We start from the raw sequence: 20,551 nt of genomic DNA, 5'->3' as shown, positions 1-20,551 counted from the left end.
CGACTGAGCAAAAAGGGTAAACACAATAAGAAAGGATAGAATCTAGACACAGAGAGGTCAAAACAGATAAGAAAAGAAAGAACACACTCAAATAAAACCTGAACGAACCCCATAAGCCCGACAGGTACACAGAAAAGCTAAGTCTACTGAGAAAGAAGAAAATCGGGCTCCTAGCCCAAAGTAACTAAGATAATCCATCAGACTCCACCGAGCTAGCAGTGCACTCGCAGCCCAGCTAGAAAGAGTGACCCTAGGGGGCACCCAACCAAACAATTCACTCCCAGCCCAACTAGAAAGAGGGACCCGTGAGTGAGGTAGATATCGCGAGTCGTCCTACCATGCAGTCAGCTCCCAGCCCAGCTACAAAGAGAGACCCGGGGCCACCCAGCCATCAGTACACTCCCAGCCTAGCTAGAAAGAGAGGCCTGGGGGCGATCGCCGATATCACCGAGTCTACCCAGCCAGTGATACGTTCCCAGCCCAGCTAGAAAGAACGACTCCGGGGGTGATGGTATCTCTAATAGGATTCAATCCAACAACAACCACCGTGGAACGCCGTCCACTCTAAGACATCACAGAAAAGGCTCCAAGCCTAAACTATCTCAATCCCACACCTCGAGTGATACACCAAACCTTCGAGAATGCATCGGATGAGAGGGAGAAGATACAGAAGTGCAGCAAGTAGCGATAACGCCTAATCTAAGGCTCAAACTATCAGACTCAAATCTGCTATTCCAGTCTACAAGGAGCTAAGTCATCCAACGACGTCGACAACAAGTCAAGGCTATCCAGCCCACACGGGTCATAAGTCCAAGGCAATGCTAGCCTAACCTAGACTAAGGATATCATGCTTACGGTTAAGGATGAACAAGGCATGCAATACATAGCATACTTGCATACAATAACATTTAGCACATAAGCATGCAACTCTACTAAATCGGTTAACATGATACTATACCTGATATGTGGCCAATCGATCCTAACATAAGGTATCTAATCAAAGTAAGGTAGTAAACTAGTACCCACCCCCAATTCACTCCAATCGATATGTTTTTACACAATTAAGCTTAATCTAAAAGAAGGGAAGCCGTAGCCTACCTTAAGGCCGATCGCGCGCTCTCCAAATCACTTTATCGGAGCTTTTCCTTCCCGAACGACCTTTGAACGTTGTCACTCTCTCAAATATAGGGTCACAACGTTAGTACGGTCGTTTAGACACCAAAATCACAATAAACGGAGACAGGTCAATTTTGGAGTCAAAATGGGAATCGTGGGACCCGCACCGAACTGTCTGAATTTGACTCCGTTAAGAGACCCTAAATAGCACCCCAAACTTATGTCCCAAAATGGAACAGAATTCGAGGCTCAAAACATACCAAAAACCAACAAGCAAGAAATCACACTTTAATCAACTAAAAAAAGAAAGCAGCAGCAGTCCAAACTCAAAATAAACGAAAATTGAAAGGTGCCCAGCACTCTTTGAACACTCTACAACGAAGCCTCAACAATTCTCAACATGTGGGACTTAGAATCACCCAAAACCGAGCTAAAATGAGTGAGATATGACCAAAACAATAATACCAAAAACAAAGGCACGAAAAAGGTACTGCAGTCAGGTTTTATCGCGAAATTACCTCGAACTACATGCACCCAACAACTTTCAAACACCCTACAGCAAAGCCACCAAAAATACGAAGCTCCCGCACTTCGAGCCGCCTAAATCGGACAAAAGATGAGAGAGTTATGAGGGTTTAAGTTTTTGGGAAACGTAGAAGCAGATTTTCTGCAATTTCCAACAACTAAAAACTCCGACGGGGTGCTCCGATCTAGTTCGGAACCCCGTGCACGCAAAAGAGATATGCAACCATACCAAATTTGATATTTCGGACTCAACGACGCAGTCAAAATTTCCATCAAAGGTCATCTCAATAAAAAGTGGGTCCCACTTTCAAAGGTCATTTTAAGTCAAAACTCACAAAAGGGCTCGGAAAGATATCTAACCCTCGGGACACAAAAGAAGGGTCAATTTAGAGTAAACTCGACATTCCGGAGCTAACCGCACTGATGGAATTCTCATCCAAGCGCGTTTACTCAGAATGTTGACCAAAGTCAAACTTAGGCTTAAACTTAAAGTTAAAACGCCTAATCGCACCAACTCACACTGAAAACCTCGGGAGTCAAGTCACCATGCTACTAGCCTAAAATGACCCTTAGGAGCTGATGGAATCGTCAGAATTGGATTCCGATGTCATCTTCTTGAATTTTGATCGAAAATGATCGTACAAGGTTCATAAGCTCCAAAACACAAAAATCGCACCAAGACCAAACGAACGACCAGGTGACCGAACTGTCAGTCCCACAAGTCATAAATGACTTGGGGTCGCTACAGGAACGCTCTAAACGACACACAGAAGGAAGACACAAAATGACCTGGAGGGTCATTACAATATCCACTACTAAAAAGGACTTTCGTCCGCAAAAGTAAGGGTCAAAAGTACCTGAAGGCTCAAACAAGCTGGGAAATGCTCTCGCATCTCCTGCTCAGTCTCCCAGGTAGCCTCATCGACTGGACGATGCCTCCAACGGACCTTAACAACAGGAATGGCTCTCGAGCGCAATCTCCTCACATCTCTGGCTAGAATGGCAACTGGTCCTCTACAAATGTCAAACGATCATCCAACTGACTGCATCATACTGGAGCACATGGGACTCATCAGGAACATACGCCGCAACATCGAGACATGGAAAATCGGGTGGATGGCTGAAAATGCTGAGGTAGGGCCAACTCATAAGCAACTTCCCCAACTGTCCGGAGTATCTCAAAAGACCCAATGTACCTAGGGCTAAGCTTGCCCCGCCTCCCAAACCTCATCACGCCCTTCATGGGCGACACACAGAGGAATACCCGATCACCAACAGAGAATCTCAAAGGTCAGTGCCTCCAATCCGCATAAATCTGGTGCCTACTCTGAGCCGTCCTGAGCCTATCCTGAATCACCCTCACCTGATCCAGGGCTCCTGAAGCAAATCTGTACCACGCGGCCTAGGCTCGTAGACTCAAACCAACCAACTGGAGAGCGACAACGCCTACCATATAATGCCTCGAATGGGCCATCTGAATACTAGAGTGGTAGTTGTTGTTGTACGCAAACTCCGCCAAAGGTAAGAACTGTCCCACTGACCTCCAAAATCCATAACACAGGCCCGCAACATATCCTCAAGACCTGAATAGTACGCTCCGACTGGCCATCCGTCTGCGGGGGAAAGCTGTGCTAAGGTCAACCCGAGTGCCCAACTCATCCTGAAAGGTCCTCTAAAAGCTGGACGTGAACTGAGAGCCCCTATCTGATATAATAGAAACTGGCACTCCATGAAGTCGAACCACCTCCCGAATGTAGATACGAGCCAACCTCTCGGCGCTAAATGAAGACTGAACAGGAAGAAATGTGCTGACTTGGTCAATCGATCAACGATGACCCAAATGTGTCAACACCTCTAGAAGTCCGAGGCAACCCCACAATGAAGTCCATAGTGATACGCTCCCACTTCCACTCCGGAATGGGTAATCTCTGAAACTCACCACCAGGCCTCAAATGCTCGGCCTTTACCTGCTGGCAGCACAAGCAACGGGAAACAAAGTCAGCAATATCTCTCCTCATGCCAGTCCACCAGTAATGCTGCCTCAAATCACGATACATCTTCGCTGTGCCCGGATGGATAGAGTATCTAGACTCATGGCCCTCAGAAAGTATCAACTGTATCGAATCCCCAACTCTCGGAACACAGATGCGGCCGGCGAATCTCAAACTCCATCAGGATTTAAGGTAGCCTGACCACCATCACCCGCTAACACTCGATCTCTAAGGGCCACCAAGGCCTCATCCTCAAACTGACAACCACAGATCCTATCAAGCAAGGAAGACTGAACTCCCATATGGGCCAAGACACGTCTAGAATCTGAGATATCCAACCGAACCATGCTCTTGGCTAAGAACTGAATGTCCATAGCCAAGGGTCGCTCCTCAACAGATATGAAGGCTAGACTACCCATACTCACCGCCTTTCGGCTCAAGGCGTCCGCTACCACATTCGCCTTGCCCGGATGATAGAGAATAGAGAGGTCATAGTCCTTCAGGAGCTCAATCCAACGACGCTGCCTCGAATTAAGGTCCCTCTGGCTCATGATGTACTGAAGACTCCTGTGATCGGTATAGATCTCACATCGAACTCCATACAAGTAGTGCCTCCAAATCTTAAGTGCGAAAACTACCGCCGCCAACTCTAAGTCATGGGTGGGGTAGTTGCGCTCATGAATCTTAAGCTGCCTCGAGCATAAGAATAACCCGCCTTGCTGCATCAATACACAACCCAAACCAACGCGGATGCGTCACAATAAACCGTGAAGCCCTCGCCCTCAACTGGAAGAGTCAATATAGGAGCGGTGGTCAATAACTCCTTGAGCCCAAAAAGCTCGCTCACACTCCTCTGACCAAACAAAGGGAACATCAACACGAGTCAACCGAGTCAGAGGTGCTGCCAAGGTAGAGAAACCCTCCACAAATCGTCTGTAGTAGCCTGCTAGTCCGACGAAGCTCCGAATCTCAGTAACTGAGGTTGGCCTAGCCCAATCACGAATAGCCTCAATCTTCGCCGATCTACCATAATGCCCTCCTTAGATACAACATGCCCCAAGAACGCCACAGAGTCTAACCAAAACTGGCACTTTGAGAACTTGGCATAAAGCCGCTGATCTCTCAAAGTCTGGAGAACAACTCTCAAATGCTGCTCATGATCACCCTACTCCGCGAGTATATCAAAATATCATCAATGAAGACTATGACAAAGAATCAAGATAAGGCCTGAACACACGCGTCATCAAGTCCATAAAGGCAGCAGGGGCATTAGTCAACCCAAATGACATCACCAAGAACTCATAATGGCCATAACGGGTCCTAAATGCAGTCTTAGGGATGTCCGCTGCCCTAATCCTCAACTGGTGGTAACCGGACCTCAAATCAATCTTAGAGAACACTGAAGCTCCCTGTAGCTGGTCAAATAGGTCATCATCCTAGGCAGAGGATATCGATTCTTCACTGTCACCTTATTCAACTGTCTATAGTCAATGCACATGCGCATAGTACCGTCCTTCTTCTTAACAAAAAGAACGGGAGCGCCCCAAGGTGATACACTAGGTCTGATAAATCCCTTACCCAAGAGATCCTGAAGCTGAACACTGAGCTCCTTGAGCTCTGCAGGAGCCATCCGATATGGGAATAGAAATAGGCCGAGTACCTGGCTCAAGCTCAATCGGAAAATCAATATCACGCTCTGGGGTAGGCCAGGTAGGTCAGTAGGAAACACATCTAAGAAGTCACGAACAACAGGAACTGACTCAACCGGAGGAACCTCCCTACTCACATCACGTACATAGGCCAAATATGATAAGCATCCACTAGCCACTAGCCTCCTAGCACGAATAAAAGAGATAACCCCAACTGGTGTGCTACCACGAGATCCCTGCCACACCACCGGAGGAATACCAGGAATGGCTAAGTAACGGTCTTAGAAAAGCAATCTAAAACAGCGCGATAAGGGGATAACCAATCCATGCCCAGAATCACATCGAAATCAACCATGTCAAGCAATATAAGGTCAGCCCGGGTGTCACGCCCCTGGATAGTAACTAAGCAAGATCGAAATACCTGATCCACTACTAAAGACTCACCCACGGGGGTCGACACACGCAACGGCGCTACCAGAGGCTCAACATCATACTCAATCGAGAGGCATAGTAAACAGAAACGTACGAAAAATAGAGCCTGGATCAAATAAAGCCAAGGCGGGCTGCTGGCATAAAAGAATAGTACCTGTGATCACATCGTCTGATGCCTCAGCCTCCGCCCTCGCTGGAGCTGCATAGAAGTGGCTATGTCTGCCTCTGCCCTGACCATCAGACCTACCACCTGACCTGCCTCTCGGGGACCACCCCATATACCCTGCTGACCACCTCTACGGTCCTGACCCTGACCACGGCCTCTAACTGGAGGTGCTGGTAAAGTGGGGGAGCTGCATGAGGAGCGGGAGCAATCCGACTATGCTGAGGGCAATCCCTGGCCCAATGACCCATCTCACCACACTCATAGCAACCCTGTCGAGGGGACTCCCAGAAGAACGACTACCATGGCTGAAAAACCCGACTAAAACACCTCGCGGCCCTGACTCGAACTAGCCTCACTCCGACCACCATCTGATGCTAAAGAGAGGCCTGTGTAGGTCTGCTAGACTGACCCTGTCGAAACCGTCGTCCGGCCCTGTCATGATAATCTCTAGACCTAGGGCGGGAGTCACTGTAGCTGCCCTCATGCTAGCCCTCTTCTCGCTGCCCCCTTGGGCCTCGCGATGAAAATGCTCCATAGTACTAGCATGGTCAACTACGTCTAAAAAGATCGACCCGCAGAAACTAAGGACTGGGTCTCAAGCCGAAGCTGCAATCTCAACCCACGAACAAAGCACCTAACTCTCTCCTCCTCTGTAGGTAATATCATCTCGGCATAACGGAGAGCTCGTGGAACCTAGTCTCGTACTCCCCACCGACATGGAGCCCTGCTCCAACCTGGAGAACTGATCCCTGAGGCGGTCTCTGACGCTACGAGGGATAAACTTGGCCAAGAAGGCCTCAGAAAACTCATCCCATGATACCGGTGGAGATCCAACTGGCCTGGTCTGAATGAATGTGCGCCACAACTGCCTGGCTGGCCCATCTAGCTGGTAAGCAATGAAGTCGGCCCCTCTAGACTCCACAAGGCCCAAAGTGCGAAGCCTCTCACGGCAAGTAGTAAAAAACTCGTGGGCATCCTCACCCACTGCCCCAGAAAACCTCGGTGGTGTCAACCTGAGAAACACACCAAGCATCTTCTGGTCCTCAAGCGGCATAGGTTGTCCGCTGCCAAGGGTTGTACTCCCTCAGGTGGTACCTGGACTGAGGTGCCCTCACTGTAGGCTGATCCTGCGGTACTAGTGCTGGTGTAGCTGGGGCGGTGGCTGCTGCATCCCCCAAGCACACCTAAGAGCTGAGCAATAGCGGCCTGGAGATCTGAAGTCAAAACTAAGGCTGGGCTAGGCCCCGGCCCCACCGGCTGATCTGGTATACGAAGTGCTGAAGGGTCTGCTACTGGCTCTGGATCCTCCTCTCTCTCCTGGACTGATGATGCGGCCCTCTCTCGACCTCCGGTCGGCGTCTACCCCAAGCTGGGCTCTGTCTGCAGGCCTGGGTGCATCACCCCCAGCCGTGCCACCTCACGAGAAAGCCATCCTGCGAAAGAGTGAAACAAGTCAGATCTTAAGGAACCAATAAGACACATGCTGCACGAAAGTGAAACAAAAGGGAAATCTTTCTAAGGACACCTGTAGCCTCCCGAAGATAAGTTACGGACGTCTCCGCACCGATCTGCAAGACTCTACTAGACGTTAGCTCTGTAGAAGTGAGACCGATGAACCTCAGGCTCTGATACCAATTGTCACGATCCGATTTCTCGAGTCATGATGGCACCTACTATACCCTACCAGTAGGTAAGTCAACTCGTAACCCAGAACATCAAGCAACGAGCGAAAGGGCAGAAACTAGCCAAAACAATAATCTAAACAAGAATAACAAGGCGGAAGCAACCCAAAATAAATATATACAGAAATCCCTCCAGAACTTGGAAGTCACTAGTACAAAGCTATCTAATAAAGAGTACAAGTCCCAAAAGTGGACCACAACAGAGCGTGTCTCAAAGGCAACAAGACTAGCTAAAACAAAAGAAGGAGATAGAGCAAACCCCAAAACGCCAAGTGCTTGCCCTTGTCTCCGAATCACAGCTGTAAAAGAAGGCTGGAACTAATCACCGCTGGTAATTGGTACTGGGACCTGCATCACGAAATAGATGCAGAGCGTAGCATGAGTACCAACACAACAGGTACTCAGTGGGCATCATAGGCCGACTGAGCAAAAAGGGTAAACACAATAAGAAAGGATAGAATCTAGACACAGAAAGGTCAAAGCGGATAAGAAAAGAAAGAACACACTCAAATAAAACCTGAACGAACCCCTATAAGCCCGACAGGTACACATAAAAGCTAAGTCTATTGAGAAAGAAGAAAATCGGGCTCCTAGCCCAAAGTAACTAAGATAATCCATCAGACTCCACCCAGCCAGCAGTGCACTCCCAGCCCAGTTAGAAAGAGTGATCCTAGAGGGCACCCAACCAATCAATCCACTCCCAGCCCAACTAGAAAGAGGGACCCGTGAGTGAGGTAGATATCGCGAGTCGTCCTACCATGCAGTCAGCTCCCAGCCCAGCTACAAAGAGAGACCTGGGGCCACCCAGCCATCAGTACACTCCCAGCCCAGCTAGAAAGAGAGGCCTGGGGGCGATCGCCGATATCACCGAGTCTACCCAGCCAGTGATACGTTCCCAGCCCAGCTAGAAAGAACGACTCCGGGGGTGATGGTATCTCTAATAGGATTCAATTCAACAACAACCACCGTGGAACGCCGTCCACTCTAAGACATCACAGAAAAGGCTCCAAGCCTAAACTATCTCAATCCCACACCTCGAGTGATGCACCAAACCTTCGAGAATGCATCGGATGAGAGGGAGAAGATACAGAAGTGCAACAAGTAGCGATAACGCCTAATCTAAGGCTCAAACTATCAGACTCAAATCTGCTATTCCAGTCTACAAGGAGCTAAGTCATCCAAACGACGTCGACAGCAAGTCAAGGCTATCCAGCCCACACGGGTCATAAGTCCAAGGCAATGCTAGCCTAACCTAGACTAAGGATATCATGCTTACGGTTAAGGATGAACAACGCATGCAATACATAGCATACAAGCATACAATAACATTTAGCACATAAGCATGCAACTCTACTAAACCGGTTAACATGATACTATACCTGATATGTGGCCAATCGATCCTAACATAAGGTATCTAATCAAAGTAAGGTAGTAAACTAGTAAACTAGTACACACCCCCAATTCACTCAAATGGACATGTTTTTACACAATTAAGCTCAATCTAAAAGAAGACAGGCCGTAGCCTACTTTAAGGCTGATCGCGCGCTCTCCAAATCATTTTACCGGAGCTTTTCCTTCCCGAACGACCTTTGAACGTTGTCACTCTCTCAAATATAGGGTCACAACGTTAGTACGGTCGTTTAGACACCAAAATCACAACAAACGGAGTCGGGTCAAATTTTAAAGTCAAAACGAGAATCGTGGGACCCGCACCGAACTGTCCAAATTTGACTCCGTCAAGAGACCCTAAACAGCACCCCAAACTTATTTCCCAAAATGGAACCCAATTCAAGGCTCAAAACATAGCAAAAACCAACAAGCAAGAAACCACACTTTAATCAACTAAAAAAAAGAAAGCAGCAGCAGTCCAAACTCAAAATAAATAAAAATCGAAACGTGCACAACACTCTTTGAGCACTCTACAACAAAGTCTCAACAATTCTCAACATGTGGGACTTCGAATCACCCAAAACCGAGCTAAAATGAGTGAGATATGACCAAAACAATAATACCAAAAATAAAGGCTCGAAAAAGGTACTGCAGTCAGGTTTTATCGCGATAGTACCTCGAACTACGTATACTCAACAAATTTTGAACACCCTACAGCGAAGCCACCAAAAATACAAAGCTCCCGCACTTCGAATCGCCTAAATCGGACAAAAGATGAGAGAGTTATGAGGGTTTAAGTTTTTGGGAAATGTTGCTGAAAATCTGTATTATATAGCAGATTTGCTGCAATTTCCAACAACTAAAAACTCTGACGGGGTGCTAAGATCTCGTTCGGAACCCCGTGCACGCAAACGAAATATGCAACCATACCAAATTTGATATTCCAGACTCAACGGCGCAATCTAAATTTCAATCAAATGTCATTTTGATAAAAAGTGGGTCCCACTTCTAAAGGCTATTTTAAGTCAAAACCCACAAAATGGCTCGAAAAGATATTCAAACCCTCGAGACACAAAAAAAGTGTCAATTTAGACCAAACTCGACATTTCGGAGCTAACCGCACTGATGGAATTCTCATCCAAGCGCGTTACTCAGAATGTTGACCAAAGTCAAACTTAGGCTTAAACTTAAAGTTAAAACGCCTAATCGCACCGACTCACACTGAAACCCTCGGGAGTCAAGTCGGCCATGCTACTAGCCTAAATTGACCCTTTCAGAGCTGATGGAATCGTCAGAATTGGAATCCGATGTCATCTTCTTGATCTTTTGATCGAAAATGATCGTTCAAGGTTCATAAGCTCCAAAACACAAAAATTCGCACCAAGACCAAACGAACAACCAGGTGACCGAACTGTCAGTCCCAGCAAGTCATAAATGACTTGGGGTCGCTACAGGAACGCTCTAAACGACACACAGAAGGAAAGACATAGAAATGACCTGGAGGGTTATTACATGTCATCAACACTAATCTTAAAATTATCATCTCTACTCAATGAAAGGCTTGTTTCACTTTTTCTTAGTTTTGAAATTTTTTCTCATCCTTAATTACTCTTTTCGGGTAATAAAATCCCACTAAATTAGAATGCGTAACAGAAAAATAGGTAAATGTTGTAAAACTTAAGAAAAAGAACAATATAAAGATGAAGACAAGAAGAATATAAGACAAGAGTAACATTAGAATCTAACTTTCTTTCTTTCAAGTATTCACCAAATTTTCAAGAGTATACAATATGAACCCTTATGCCTCTAATTATAGTGTAACATAGATGTATATAAAAGATTAGTCATAAACATGACATTAACATGCATGTAAGGATTTCGTTTGTGTAAAGGAACACTTAGAGAAATACAAAGAAAATTGGCACTTGCCTCCCAAACTTGCTCTTTTATTTGCATTGTGTGTGGACTGTTTTAAACGTTATTGTTGCTGCACTTTAGTGCTTATTTGTGTTAGGATTGAGCTTACGAGGAGTTGTTCAAGCCCTCTTTTGCTATCCTACGAGACCTAAGAAAATAGGTCTGTGACCAGTGGTATCAGAGCTTCAGTTTGAACATGACGTCGAAGTCTCAACGCAACGAAGATGGTGGTCAAGAGAAAGAGCAGGAGATTCGGAAGGATGCTGCCAAGAAACGTGATAAAAGTAAGGTAATGAACTTTTTTTCTATCCCACCTGTTTGTGGCAGAATCCTTGGGGGAAGAAGTTAAAGGTTCTGACACTAGCCAACTAGATGAGAAGATTATCAGAGTTGAGGCTGGTTTGTCAGCCTTGAATAGGCGGCTTCTTGTTGTTGAGAACAATTTTAGTTCTCTTGAATCAGTGGTTCTTGATGGTCTTGATGAGGTAAAGAGTAACCTAGCTTGAGGAGGTGAACAAGGAAGGGCTGACCAACCTTGAACTCAAGCTCACCGAAGCTCTTCTTTCTTTATAGAGAGTTTGAGACTTTGAAAAGGCAGACTCATGATACTGGTGGTGTGGGAGTTGCTGGTCCCATTACAGTTTGTGAGACACGTATTGAGGCTCCTAAACCAAAGGAGTTTCGTGGTGAAAGGAATGCCCAAGACGTTGAGAATTTTTTGTGGAAAATGGATGCTTATTTCGAGCATGTGAACATTACTAGTGAGGCTGCCAAGATCCGGACATCGGCTATGTATTTGAGCGACACCGCTATGTTATGGTGGCGGAGGAAAAAGGCGAACATGGAGAGATGGGTCTACTCCATCAATGATTGGGGCAATTCAACGAGGAGCTAATGCAGCAATTTTATCTTCAAAACGTAGTACATGAGGCACGTCGAAGGTTGAGGGAATTAAAGCAAACATCCTCTATTCATGACTATGTGAAAGAGTTTACGAAACTCACTCTTCAAATTCCGAGTTTGACCAGCGATGACTTGTTGTTTTACTTCTTGGATGGTCTCCAAAATTGGGCAAAACAAGAATTTCAAAGGCGGCAAGTCATGACGTTGATGAAGCGATCGTAGAGGCTGAATCGCTTACTGATTTTCGCGCAGATGCAACAAAAAGGAGGGACAATCGGTGCAAAAATGTTCCTCTCAAGTAGGATAACAACCAGAACAAAGGCAAGCATGTTCCCAACCGAGGCAGCGACGCGAGAGGTAACAATCGTAACCAGCCTTCTAATTTCCACAAAAATTATGAGTATTGTAAGAAAGGCGTTCCACATCGTGAGGCCTATTATATTTGTGGTGAGACTACTCACGCTGCCCGTTATTGTCCGTCGTTGAGTAAGTTAAATGTTATGGTTGCTGCTCAAAAGCAGCAAGAGCAGGCTGCAATGCAAATCGGAGGACCATCCAGGGAGCAAGGTGGACAGGTTGGTGGGGTGAACAAGGGAAAGAACGTGGTTGTTGGTTTGTTTAATCACATGACGCTTGTTGCGTTGGCTGCCTAGCCAGCTAGTGTAAGGTCGTGCGAATCACTGTTCGTTAATGCCAAGTTGAATGGCAAAGACGTTCGAATTATGATGGGCACCGATGCAACACATAACCTTGTAATAGAGGAAAGGGCCAAGGACCTTTGTTTGAATTATGTTGTCAGCGATACGATGTTGAAAACCGTCAACACCCTCCCCACTACTGTCCATGGTTTCGCTCCTAAAGTCCCAATTGATTTAAGAGAATGGAAGGGGTTGACGGACTTCACTATTGACCCCATGGATGTGTTTGACATTATTGGATTTTTGGTATGAGGTTAACGCGTTTATTTCACCGCGTCTCAACCAACTTTACATCAGCGATGCCGGAGGTTCTTGCGTGGTACCCCTTATTCGGGTACCACAAAATGGGATGCACTTGTCTGTCATGCAGATTGTTAAAGGCTTTAAGAGAGGGGAACCAACCTTTCTTGCTGCTTTTGTCGGAGGCATCAAAGAATCAATTGAGGCAGTAGCTTTGCCTCCTTGTATTAAGTATGTCATTTTTTATAATAGGGACGTGATGCCGGAAGAACTTCCCCAACGGTTGCCACCACAAAGGGAAGTTGATCACCAAATTAAAGTAGTTTCGGAGCAAAGCCACCTGCCATGGCGCCTTATCGTATGGCGCCCCCGAAATTAGAGGAAATTAGAAAGCAACTCAAGGAGCTGCTTGATGTTGGACATATTAGGTCGTCTAAGACGCTATTTGGTGCGCCCGTTTTGTTCCAAAAGAAGAAAAAATGGACGTTTTATTTGTGTATTGATTATCGGGCCCTCAACAAAGTCACGATGAAGAACAAATATCCTATTCCATTGATCGCTGATTTATTTAATCGTTTGGGGCAGGCTAAAGTGTTCACGAAGATGGACTTGAGGAAGGATCATTACCAAGTCCAGATTGCCGAAGGTGATGAGCCAAAAATGACTTGTGTCACTTGTTATGGAGCTTTTGAGTGGCTGGTCATGCCTTTCGGCTTGACAAACGCTCCAACGACGTTTTGTACGTTGATGAACAAGCTGTTCCATCCATTTTTTTGATCAATTTGTAGTTATTTATTTGGACGACATTGTCGTTTATAGCAACAGCATAGAGGAGCATGTTGAGCACTTGTGCAAAATGTTCAAAGTCTTACGTGATAATGATTTGTGCATGAAGCGAGAAAAGTGCAGCTTCGCACAATCCACTCTCCAGTTCCTTGGACACACTATTAGCCATGGTGAAATAAGGATGGACAGCGATAAGGTGGAGGCGATTGGGGATTGGGAGGCTCCAACAAAGGTACCCGAATTACGGTCCTTTCTTGGCCTCGCTAATTATTATCAGTGCTTCATATTTGGCTATTTGGCTATTCGGCTATTGTTGTTGCACTTATCGACTTGCTGAAAAAGAGTCGTGAGTAGGAGTGGATTGATTTGTGTCAAGATGCCTTCGAAAAGCTCAAGGCAGCCATTACCGATGAGCCAGTTTTGGTGTTGCCCGATTTCACTAAGGCTTTCGAAATTTATACCGACGCATTTGATTTTTCTATTGGTGGCGTCCTTATGTAAGAGGGCCACCCGATAGCGTTTGAGAGCAGAAAATTGAATGATACGGAGAGGCGCTATTCTGCTCATGAGAGGGAGATGACGGTTGTAGTCATTTGTTTAAGGACTTGGCGCTATTATGTATTAGGTGCTCACTTTGTTGTTAAGATGGACAACGTCGCGACAACGTATTTTCAGTCCCAAAAGAAGTTGACTGCCAAGCAAGCACATTGGCAAGACTTCTTGGTTGAATTTGATTTCACGTTGGAGTACAAGCCGGGGAAGGGAATTGTTGTAGCCGACGCGCTTAGTCGCAAGACCGCCTTGGCTGCGATTATTAGTTCAACTTGCAGCAGTGTTATTGATGATATTAAGGAAGGTATGCAGCATGATCCCATGGCAAAATAGCTTCTCGTTTTGGCCTAACAAGGCAAGACGAAGAAGTTTTGGGAGGAGAACGGTTTGTTGTACACTACGAGTAGACGTGTGTACGTGCCGAAGTGGGCTAACCTTAGGTGTACTTTGATCAAAGAGGGTCACGATACGGCATGGGCTGGTCACCCGAGGCAGAAAAGGACATTGGCGTTGTTAGAGTCCTCTTATTATTGGTCTCGGATGCGAGATGACATTGAGGTCTATGTACATACTTGCCTTGTTTGTCAACAAGATAAAGTTGAAATAAAGGTGTCGGGTGGACTTCTTGAGCAGCTGCTTATTGCTGAAAAACCATGGGACAGTCACAATGGATTTTATCACATGTTTGCCTCATTCTGAGGGGTTTGGGACTATTATGGCTGTGGTTGATCGTTTCTTAAAATAAGTGACCTTCACTGCCACAACGGCCAGCTGCAAAGCCAAAGAGGCAGCCTGTATATTTTTGTGAGATGTCGTAAAGCCTTGGGGTATACCCAAACACATTATTAGTGATCGAGATCCTCGATTCACTTGTGCATTTTGGTGAGAGCTATTCAGTTTGCTTGGTTAGGAGTTGCACTTCTCGACCAGCTTTCATCCTCAAACGGATGGGCAAACGGAGCGGATCAACGCACTCTTAAAGTGCTATTTGCAGCACTATGTTAGTGCCAATCAAAAGAATTGGACGAAGTTGCTTGACATTGCCCAATTCTCATATAATTTGCAACGGAGTGAGGCGATGGGAAGGAGTCCATTTGAGTTGGCTACCGGGCAGCAGCCTAATACGCCACAATCCTTGCCCGTCGATGCCGGTTTGAAGAGTCCGGGTGCTTATCAAATGGCAAAATCATGGGAGAAATAAGTTGATCTTGCACGATCTTATCTTGATAAGGCAGCCTGCAAAATGAAGAAGTTTGTTGATTGAAAGCGGCGACCAGTCAACTATTAAATTGGGAATCGAGTTATGATAAAACTCAATCCTAGACAATTCAAGTCGCTGCGAGGTGTGAGTCAAAGTCTGATTCACTGCTACGAGGGTCCTTTCGAGATTATTGCTAAGGCGGGCAGAATCTTGTATCGGGTTGAGATGCTCCATCACTTAAAGATATATCTGGTCTTCCACGCTAGCCAATTAAAATCATATTTTGAAGACGTGGAAGACAAGGAGCAGGGGCAGTCCGGTAGAGCTCAAATACTCATTACTCCACCAGTCGTGGAAAAATAGATCGAAGCAATTATTGATCATCAATTGGTTTGCGGCAAGAGCTGGAACAATTTGAGTTCGCAATTCCTTGTCCATTGGAAAGGAATGGCACCGAAGGAGGCAACATAGGAGAAGTATGAAGACTTGTGGAAGTTACGCGACAAAATCCATACTTATTTGCAATTGTGTGGTGCCGAGGTCGTCGCCAAATCAAGTGGGGGAGTAGGTGCCGCCCTGAAAGGAGTTGCATTAAATTTCAGCGATTCCGGGAGCGGGGCAGATTCGTATTAAGGCTGGGCACCGGAACGGTTGTACCGGTACCGTTTCGGTTCGTTCCGGTCCGGTAGTATTCGGGACGGGATGGGATACACTGAATCGGTACACGGAACGGAACGGTATCATGATTTGGTACATGTATACCGGTTCATTCCGGTTCCGTTCCGGTCCGGTCCGGTCCCGATAAATCATTTTTAATTAAAATAAAAAATAATATTTTTGTCATTATTTAATTTTATTAGCATTTCTTTTTTGTTTATTTAATTTTTTAAAATTACAAACTTAAGTTATTTAACTTACAAGTTATAAGTATAACTTAATAACTTATCAACTTCAAAAGATTCAAATCTTTAAAACTTATAAAATAACTACATAAGCTCAAAAACTTTATTAAACTTAACTTACAAACTTATATACGTAAAAATTTAAAAAAATATCTTTAAAATAAACTTAAGTAAAATTATTATAAATTTTAAAACTCAAATACTATAAACTAATATAACTTAGAAAAATAAAAAAAAACATTCGTATTTTTGTAATTCAAAATAACTCAAAAAAAATAATTATTTTTTGAAATAACTATATGTGCCATCCCGTTTATCCCATCCCGTTCCGTTCCGGTCCATTTCGGTCCGTCCCGGTTCTATCCCGATATATAGTGGGACGGGACGAAACTAAGCCCCCATCCCGATAGTTCCGGTCCGATTCATCTCGGTACCAATCAACAACCCGGTCAGCCAAAACGGACTCCAAGAGAGGAGACAAGGATGACTTGTGATATGGACATTTTGCCATTTTAGTCAATAAAGGACCACCTTTTTCCACCTACTCTTTGACTTTTGTAAAGACACCCTTTTTAGTATTTTCTCTTGGGACCTTGTCCCATTTCGTTTTTAGTCTTTATTTACATCTTGTATAAGCTATTGTAAGGAGTTCACTTGTGTAAAGGAACACTTAGAGAAATACAAAGAAAATTGGCACTTGCCTCCCAAACTTGCTCTCTTATTTGCCTTCTTGTTTGTTGATTGTGTGTGGATTGTTTTAGACGTTATTGCTATTGCACTTTAGTGATTATTTGTGTTAGGATTGAGCTTACGAGGAGATGTGCAACCCCTCCTTTCATGTCCCACGAGACTTAAGAAAATATGCCTGTGACATCCACATTATAATATTTTATAACACTCCCCCTTGGATGTCCATAGATAATATGTCTCGTTAAAACCTTACTAGGAAAAACCTCTGTGGGAAAAAATCCTAGTGAAGGAAAAATAGTACACATATCTTTTAATACGCTTTGAATGTTGCCTCGTTAAAAACCTTACTAGGAAAACTCAATTGGGAACAAACCATGGTTAAGGAAAAGAATACAACGCATATTTTTCTCCCCCTGATAAAAACTTTACTTGATATCTCGGAGATGATGCATTCCAATCTTATATCACAACTTCTCAAATATTGATGTTGGCAATCCTTAGTGAATAAGTTTACAATATTTTCACTTGAATAGGTCTTTGAACGTAAATCTCACCATTTTGTTGAAGATCATGTGTGGAAAAGACTTTTGGTGAAATATGTTTTGTCCGATCTCCTTTGATTATATCCTCCCTTCAATTGAGCTATGTATTATTTTCGTATATGGTGGTTGTAATATCATTTTCAAAAGAAATCACATATTTTCTGAATATGATAGATCATGATTCCAACCAAACACACTCCCGACTTAATTCATAGATAAATATTATTTCTGCATGATTTGAAGAAGTGATTACTAATGTGATTCTTTGAATTTCATTGTTGTGTCTCCATATGTAAATAATAGTCCATTTGCGATCGAGCTTTGTGTAGATCAAATAAATATTTTGTAACTACATAATCAAATCATTTCTTACTCGGGGATTGATCATTTCAATTTTATTGAAGCTCGTCTTTTATTCTGAAAGAAAATCACACATCTTCTATGTGTTGAGTCACTTGCTTTGTTAGTTTCTTATCATAACTTGAATGATAATATGACAATCCTTTCACATAACTTTCATTATGTATATCAAATAATCTTCTAGCATTTGCATAACCAGCAATCTGTAAGTGCACCAATTGCACTAATACATGACATTTTAAATCATTTTCATGAGATCAAAAGATTCTTTCTTTGTGTTAAGCAGTCTCAAAATCATTGGGTACTTAATGGAATTGCTTTAAGACCTTTTAAATCCTTCAAGGATTTTCATATAACCTTCATCGTCTAGTTAGACATACTAATCCTTCATTATGCATATTCAAGTATTTCATCTATTACTAGACTGAAACAAGTCTCATTGCATCCACCACTGGAGAATATATCTCCATTTAATAATGTCAGGATTTTTGCGAAAATCCATTAAGCCCCGAGGCACAAACCGCACTTTATACCTTACGGTTATACTTTCGCACAATGATTCATTACTACTCTGACATTATATTTTGATCCATGAACTATAAGATCAAAAACATCACTTTTCTAAGTGAAACAAAATATACTTGAACAGTGCAAATTATTTATTTGTCCACACTATATGACATATTCGAATTTAAGATCCTCGTAACCATTTATAGCATTGAGTGCTACTTCATATCAAAGATACCGTCGACGGTCATTCTGATATCGATTCCAATACGACATAACTTATCGAGATCTCTTCATTTTTCATCATTTTCAGGTACCTAAACTTTTGTCAAGGTTTTATGAAGTGTTATGTCATATTGCTCTTTCAAAGCACTTACCTCATTATCATGACCATTTTGATAATTTGCTCCTCTCCTTCCTCAAGGAGTTTTACGTTTGGAATCGATTGGTCTATCACGCTTCTGACGTACCATAGACTCTGTCTTTCAAGGACTATTTATTGGAGCATTTGCAGCTTAATTAATATATTGGGTCAGCAAATACATCTGGCAAATTATTTGCAACATTTTGCAAATGAAGGATCTAGATAATTCACCCCACACATAATTTTCAGCTGCTAAACATATCTCCCCCTAATGTTAGGAAATCTAACATTTACCCCCAACCTCATTTGGGGATCCATCTTTGTGCGTGGTGGGAATAAAATCATATGTGCACACATCAAATTTTTAGATGGAAATTATTTGGTTCCTGACCCTGAACCAATTGTGATAGGAGAACCTTGTTGGCTTGATGCTTACACGTTAAATAAACTCATCTCATAGCAAATTTTATTTGAGAGATTTGTTCTCATAATCAATGGTCTAGCTATAATTGGAGGCAAACAATTTTTGCTAAACCAATCAATATTATCAACATAATTTTATAGTATGGAACTGTGCTCTTAATTTAACAATTTGAGCAAACAACCTTACAAAAATCAATTTGTAAATTCATACAAATGCACATATGACCATACCATTGATGCATCTATTAAATTATAATAGTAAGCGGTCCACATGGCAGGTGAACGGGCCCATATTCACCTTTTTATATGTTCCAAATAATTTCAGGGGATACAATCTCAACCTTAACTGATAAAATGATCATTTTATCATGAGAACAAGCAACACATGAGAATTCTTGAAGAATCTTTTATTTCTTCAACATATAACCACATGAATTCTCAATTCTTTTGCATCACATTTGAACCGAAATGGTCAACCGATTATGCCAACTGATATTTATTCTAGTAAACTTCTAGTTTTTTTTTTCATGTGATTCCATCATCATGCCTATATTTGTATACAACAAACAAGAGAAAGGTGGGTAACCTTTTATGTAAATATTCATAACCTGCTTTTGATTGTAGTAATCTGAAGATATTTAATCTTTCAATAATTTACAGTCTCAATATAATAATTTTTTTTCAATTCCTCCGAAACTTAAAAAGTTTCTTTTGAGACTTACTACAACCTCAATATTATGAACTATTTTCATTTTCTGGATAGTAACAAATTAGTTCTTCCGAAACTCTTAATTAATTTTGTGTACTGCCACAAATTTCACAACACCATTCTTATGGTGACCATCTCCTTCAAGGAGAAAATTAGTATTATTGTCATGGTTAAAATTATTATATGCAAGACTTATTTCTTGACAACCAATGACAAATTTGTGTTGCCACACAACAATATTTATTTTGGTCATGACCACAACTTTTTTAGAAAAGAATTATTTCTTTCTTTTGTCCTCCAATAGTTCATAATAAAACATACCACAATATTTGTGTAGTACTCAAAGTATATGACCAAAATGAGCATTTTATGTCAAAATATATTTTTTTTCAATATCTCAAACCTCCCGAAGAGGTGAGATGTGGCATTTATCCAATCATACATGAACATGTCCTTATCCATACGAACACAAGTCACATTCTCTTCAAGAAATGACCATAACCATTTGTACATGCTCCATAAGTTTTTATTAGCATACCTTGACATTATCAAATTTATTTGACCCACCTCAACATCACTTCAAAAGTACTAAATGTACTACCACTTTGTATTTCTTTATTTTGATGGAGGATTTACAAAACTTTCAAATTGGGTTTCCCCAACCCAATGTGCCCAACCTTTCATACCACTTTGATGGCCAAAAATTACCTTCACATTTGAAGGACCATCTTAAGAACACATAATGTTCTTCCTTTTAATGACCACAATTGACCATTAATATTTTACCACACTCATATTCATACATTT

General features: G+C 43.0%; 1 pseudogene; it reads right to left on the bottom strand.

Moving 5' to 3' along the window:
• Window positions 1-344: 344 nt before the first annotated feature.
• Window positions 345-10,200, bottom strand: LOC125834499 (uncharacterized; annotated as a pseudogene).
• Between the last annotated feature and the right edge of the window lie 10,351 nt (window positions 10,201-20,551).

The sequence above is a fragment of the Solanum verrucosum genome, unplaced genomic scaffold, assembly GCF_900185275.1.
Source record: "Solanum verrucosum unplaced genomic scaffold, falcon-dt-bn FXZP01000287.1, whole genome shotgun sequence".
Lineage (NCBI taxonomy): Eukaryota > Viridiplantae > Streptophyta > Magnoliopsida > Solanales > Solanaceae > Solanum > Solanum verrucosum.
The sequence above is the reverse complement of the archived record's forward strand: the minus strand, read 5'-3'. Positions and strand labels throughout refer to the sequence as shown.